Below are 7,355 nucleotides of genomic sequence, written 5' to 3' on the forward strand. Positions count from 1 at the left end.
TATATATATATTTGTTTTTTAATTCTGTTTCTGGTTTTTGGCTGCCAAGGCTAATGATGTGTCGAACAGCAGTGCTACGAAGCTACTATTTCGCCGGTTAGTTGGTCGGCCTTTTATAGCTCTTAACAGTCCTATGCACTGCTGCTCTGTAGCTGTGTGTCGTTTTGTTCGGGTCGTACTAATTCTACAAACATATATATACACGCGCGCATATGTATATACACATATGTAGCACGTAATAAACAAACAGCAGTAGCAACACTCAAAATTGTCTACTCAAAAGCTATACCACTTCTACAGCTATACCAACCAATATCATCATCATCATCATCATCATCATCATCATAATCATAATCATCATCATCGTCATTAACGAGCAATCCAACCAGTCAGGCAACCGAGTACATCTCCCTACACTGTCATTATTTAATGTTACTCACATATTTATATAAACTTGCACACAATTTGTATATTAATGGTGATACATTCAAACATACAATACACTCATATAAATGAATACGTATACGTATACGTATAGTGGAGTATAACATACATTACATCCAATTGAGTGTAATTGGTAAAATAATGATATGCGAATAAGAGGGAGAAAGAGTGCAAAAGAGTTGCGTTATCACGAAGAGAAGGAGAGGAAGTGAGTAACAGTAGCATACAATTTGAACAAAAAATCATTATTTTCATGTTCTTTATTTTCTATTGCCATGTATTCATTTACTTCTTTGCCGTTGTTTATGCACTGTTCAAGCAACAACCTACCAATTTGTTATACACACTAATACTATGCACCCTGCTGTTTGCTGTCTTTATATGTTCCTTCTGAATATTTCAGGCTGATGTTTTACGTCAGCTATTGAAAACAATTCAGATATGGTAAATTAACCTACAAATTGGGGGCCGCAATCTCACGTTGTTCATTTAACCTCTAAAATTCACAATTATTGGATATGAATTATTATAAGGCTTGGAAAATAAATTCGTCATCCATATTCACGAAACGTGGAACTAAAACATATATCGAACGAAATATTCGAGAAACGTCTATTACTATCGTTATTATTATTAATTTAGCCAGAGAAATAAATACTAAGGCAAAAATCTTAAAGCACTCGTACTAGCATCTAAGGCTATTGGCTTTATTGAAAACTCTACCGCACTTGAGGCTCGAACCCACGACCATTGAGTTGCCAGTCGAGATTTTTCGACTTCGGTCTCTCGGGCAAATCGGGGAAACTTCTAAAAATATTTATGGTTTTCGAATCGTATTTTGGCAATGTATTATCACATCCAGATTCGACAATAGTTCACAGACGTTTTTGCGAAACAAATCGTTGGTAGCAAAGATTGCGCAAACTTCCTTATGATTATTGCATCGTGTTTTTATCTTTGCATAAGGTATATACAAAATGCAAGCGATTAATTCGACTTCGCATAGCTTTTACTAGATATTAGTTCAAGTTTTGCTTACAATTATTTTTTGCATGCAAGCTACCGAAGAATGGACAGAGTCTCTGTAGTCCTGAATTCGTATAAATAGACGCAGACGTGATTACTTTAACGGTTATAGTTTAAAGGTTGCGTCGTACATGTCTTTACGACTAAAATTTATTTGATGACATACAATTCTAGATGAAAATAGTTTTTTTTTTTAATGTCCACAGCATGGCCCAAGATATATCTGTGAACTTTGTGATGTATTTAACGCGGACTACTCTTTTTTTATAATTAAGACGATGATTGCGGCATGCACAGCCCTGGACAGTACTCAGATAGGTGTGTATGACTGTTCAAGCATTTTATTTTACTCGGGATATTTGTTGCTATTGTATACACTTACAACACATTAGGTTATTATTCTCTCTAGAACACAAAAATATAAATAATAACAACAACAGCACGAAACATTATTTACCCAGTAGCAGTGAGCGTAGAGCGTAAAAAAATAGATTTTTCTCTGTTTGAGTGGTTTTGTTGTATGATTTGTAAAAAAAATTTTCCTCCTCCTTTTTTTCTCATTTTGCTCTTATATATTGATAAACATATATGTGCATCAGAATGAATATATATAACAATTATAAACAATTGAAAATATAAAACATATGTTTTCTATATAAAAAATTCTGGTTCATATATTTAGATATATATATATATATATATATATACATATGGATATTAGAGTGTATTTATGTAGGTATTTATCCACATATATATATATATATATATATATTTATATATATATATGTATACAGTGCATTTATGTATCTATCTATACATCTATATTTGTACTTAATTTGTATTTTTTAAAGGACGCTGTGTTAGAAGGTCGCTAACTAAAGGCCCTACGAATTACGATTGAATTATATCTTAACCGCATTGTCTAATATCTCCCATCTTTGATTAAAATTCGTTATCCGGGTCCCTCTCCTCCTTCGCTTGTACGTAATTGTATCAATTGCCAGCGATTTATACACATTCGTCGCTGGACCATTCATGCTTGTGCATAAGTAAGATATGGCGTCTGCACACAGAAGGAATTGTGACCTGACCAGACAAAGCTTATTTTCTTTCAAAATGAGCTGGGGAATTAAAGTTCACTTTGCTTTCGAAGCGATTTGCCATAGTTGTCATTGCAGCGATGGCACTGTCCTCGACATTCGTGATTGGAAAACCCGCTAACGTTCTTCTTATCCACGCGGGCCTTTATTCTATTTTGTAGCAATGGATTTTTATCTGCTTTATTGGCGACATATTAAGCCATGATGTTCGCAGCCAACATTGAAAATTGAAAATTTACGGCAGACTGACACCATTTTTAAGGCGCAGGTCTTTGAAGTGTTCTTAATTTTTATCGATAAGCTCTGCTTTACCATCTTTCCTTTGATCAGGCTGATGGGGTGCACATAGCTTGACCGTCATAAACCATGCACAAAAGATGACTTTGACATAGTGAAGCATATGCTCTGATGTCGTTTTTTGTATCCTATTCGAAAACTCTGGCATTCCTATATGCTCTTAACGATGGCTTCAAAGGCAGCCGAATTGTATGCATTTATTATTGGACCATCTAATGTGAGACGCGTTATAATGGCGTCAAAAGTTATTCGCTATATTCTGCTTTTACGAGATCTTCTAGAGCAGCGCCAACAGTTTACCACTTTTCATCGAAACCAAAATGGAACCTAGAAAAGTCACCACGGTTGCTTAACTTTATTGAACCATTGAAGATTGTAATTTTGTAGACATATATGTTTGAAAAATATAATATATATATAGGATCCATGCAGTGTCTGTACATGCAAAATGCTTGAATTATTTTCTTTCGTGAAATAAAAAAGACACATATGCACAGTTTTATCTATTTTTTTGTATATATATACGCATATATATATATATATATATACTCGATTTAATTGATTTAGAGCGACTTATTACAATATAATTATGCAATAAATATATGTACATACATACAAATGCACTCATTCATATTCTTTTACAGGGATATGTTTCGTTGCGTGCACGGATGTATATAGCAATATTCGTATCAGCTGTTTTCTAGAATTATACCTATTCTCCCGTCTACTCCTGGAAGCACTTACACACATGTGTACGCGTATGAAAACTCTTTCAATATGTTTTAATATAATATTGGATATTTTGTCTTACATGGCCTTTCTTTGATGAAGGAAATCTTTGAATAATTAAAGTTCAGATTTAGTCGCCTGTTAGGTTAATTTTATTTAATTTGCCTGATATATTTGTTCAACGACTACATGCATGCGTGTAAAGAGCTTAAAGAAGCAAAATTACATCAAATTTTAACGACTATTTTCTACATGTTTTTTACATATTTATGTATGTGCGTACACTAAAACGGGCACGGACAGGTTAACAAACAAAAATAGGGGACAAGTCTCTCCAAATCAATTAATTCATATATATATATATTCATATATATATATATATATATATATATATATATATATATCTGCCTGTGCTTGCGTTTATGTGTACATTTATTCATATACGTATACATACTAAAATTGCATGCACGGTTACTCACGCTTATTATCTACTTGCATGCATGTACATGAATACATCTGCATATATATCTGTATATAAATATATATATATATATATATATGCGTATATAGAGACATAATGTTTTCGGTGTTGTATAGAGTTTGTCTTTTATATTAGTTTCGTTCACCTCTCATTCATTTCGATTTTTGTATCCACTACGGAAAGATGGGTTGGCTTTCTGATTTCATATGACATGTATTCAAATGCTTCTTGGAGTTGCATCTAGTTGACGAACTACCTATGCGGTCATCAAAAATGGATTAATGAAAATATTTATGCGAAAAGAGAGAGAGAGAGAGATATAGAGAGAGGGGGAGAGAGATGAATATAGAAATTTAAAGAAATAAGATAATTAAATCGTTGATGTTTCATTGAACGTTCATTATCATCGAACGAAAATTTATGCAAAACAGACAAAGTAGGCATCAAATTTTGTTTGCAACTAATTTTGGAACTGCATACGAATCAAATCCTTATAGAAAGATATTTCCAGACTCAAATGTTCTTGTCATGTACGTGCTTTGAAGGCTTGTTGTACAGTAGAAATCAATCCAACGGAAAAAACCCATACCAAATAGTATACATATAGGTTACGGATATCGAACAATTCGGTTCAAACTGAATATAATTTTTTTTTATTTTTTTTTTTTTATATGTTTAGAGTATATCTTATTACCATTGCGATAACAGCTTCTCGTTTTGAGGATTCTCTGTCATGTATAGCCATGATCTGCATTTGCGTTGTTAGGCAACTGTGGATACGTATATTAATATGGATCCCTATCTATTGAATATTTTGATAAAAAAAAAATATATTTGAGCGATTTGCCTCTTTGGGAGTTTTTTTTATTAACCAGAGCTAAGTATCTCAAATCAAGTTCAAGTTGCAATGCCTGTTCTTTTAGTGGGAGTGAATTAGTGAAAAATTATTAAATTTCGGTCACTTCTTGTAACGCTCTCTTCTTCTGACTAGTGAACGAGCGAACTTCACAGATGCGAGAGTATACGCATGACTACTTATTTGCTTTATTGTAGGATGTTAAACATGACTGTATGTTACCTTTGATTGAACTAACGCTCAACTGTTGAACGAGTTGTAGATTTTGTTCACCATACTTTTGTAGAACAGGTTCAAAGTTACTTAAGAACACATTTGAAGTGAGGCGGAAATTTGTTTTGCAAGCAGACATCAGATTAGGAAAGCAGCCTGGAACACAATTTGTACTATAATCTTGTTATTGCTTTCGCTAAATGTGTTAATTTTCCATTTAAAGATATTCGATTTTTAAGCGCTTACTGTTAAAACTGTGGACAAGTTTCTGGCGACTTTTTTCTTTTTAGGTCAAATTGTACGGTTGTAGTGAAAAGAGTAGTACGAGATTTTTTTAAAATAATATGTCCGTCCACAGATATGCTTTTCCTATTTTTCCGACAAATTATTAACTTTGCATGCAAAAAATTACTCACGTTTTGAAACTATCTATGAACAGGCACATGCCCGTGTGGAAGGTCTGCTCAAATGGATAATAAGTAGATATCAGAATGAATAATGTCGAATTATTACAGTTGAGTTTTGCGTTGCTCAGGTTTCCTGGCCTCGCTTTGATCCATTATGCCGGAAATTATCTTGCTGGCAAGTCATTATATAATGCTTGTTGGCATATTGTGCTCGCTCCTCGAGTTAATTCCCTTAACTATTAGAGGCAGCGGTCGCTAGGGATGATTTCTTTCGGTGAAAGTAACTGATGACACAATGCTCCCAGCTAAGACTTCTATACAGACTTGGTGGAACATGAATACCAGCGTTAAAGCTGCACCTTAATAACATCCCCAGTAGGGAAAATCAGTTCGGTGTAGCGTATTCCGAACTCTATGCATTTGAAATATGCTTTTTTCATCGACGTAAATAGCAAATTCGATTTAGCTGGTATCACTTTGCTTTTTTCCTTGTTTTTCTGCCTATCATAAAATCAGGGTAGATCCTCAAAAGTCAGTTATGTCGGACTATGGATTCGCCCACAATTAATGAATAGTCGACAAATATTTCTCTTATACTATTTTTTTTAAATTTTTTTCAGCATTTGTTACCCTAAGCTACATCGTAATTTCTGCTTCGTTACAAATTTCCACGTCATGTCCGGAAATCAAAAAGTAACTTCATACATCCGTCATTAATTTCAAAAAACTTGTGTGTAGAAAGGGTAATCGAACGTGGTAAAAGGTAGTATTAAGAAGTTTACCTCAAGTCAAAGATTGCTGAGCGAGTTTTCGCAATCTATACATCCCTGCATCCATGGATTTGCTTTTCGCTGTTGACGTACTCACGGCCGCAAAAACGCAGTTAGAAGACTTGAAATTTGAATTTGTTACTGACTTTATATTAAAATTTGTACCCATTAAATGCTTATAAAAATCCTAAGTAAGGCTGGGTTAAACGGGTTACCGATATGTGTTCGCATAGTAAGTCTAAAATTGCATTTTGCGGCAAATTTTATAATACGCTCTCAAATGGTTCCCTAAATGCGAACATCGTACGCTTGGTCTGCGTACCACGACGATTCTGGAGGTGGTTCCGCATTTTTTTGGAAATAATTAGGAAAACTTCCTTTAAAGGTTTCTTTTTGACGCAAATCTTTCGATCTGCTAAATGGTTAAAGAAGATCTATAATGCTCAGATTTTACTGTGATCTACGGTATATGAATAATACTTTCACCCATAGAAGTTACTATACATATTATTCGATACTATATAGCACTGATGAAAAAGACACAAAACTTAGTCCAATTATTCAATATTTAATTTAAATCATCAAATGGACTCTAGACGAAGGCTAAGTACTAAGATGTACTATCATTAACTTTATAGCATTTAAATATCTGCATAGGACGGGTTTGTAGTCATTTCAAGGGTGAAAAGCTTTTAAGCAAAAGTCCTTAAAAGTATCAAAATTTTGTTTTTAACTGCCGATAAAATAAACCGCATAGCCCTATAACGATTTTCTAAAGAAAAATTATTATTATTATTATTATAAATTTAGCCAGAGAATAAATTCTAAAGCTAAAGTCTTAAAGCACTAGCATCTAAGGCTTTCGGCTTTTATTAAAAACTCTACCGCACTTGAGATTTGAACCCACGACCATTGAGTTGCCAGTCGAGACTCTTGCCTACTCGGCCACTCAGGCGGATCTCTAAAGAAAAATGCTTGCTATCCTCTCACCGAAACGCCTGCGAATAGAATTCCTATCTATGCTCTCAAGAT

This window comes from Glossina fuscipes, unplaced genomic scaffold (genome assembly GCF_014805625.2).
Source record: "Glossina fuscipes isolate IAEA_lab_2018 unplaced genomic scaffold, Yale_Gfus_2 1, whole genome shotgun sequence".
NCBI classification, from domain to species: domain Eukaryota; kingdom Metazoa; phylum Arthropoda; class Insecta; order Diptera; family Glossinidae; genus Glossina; species Glossina fuscipes.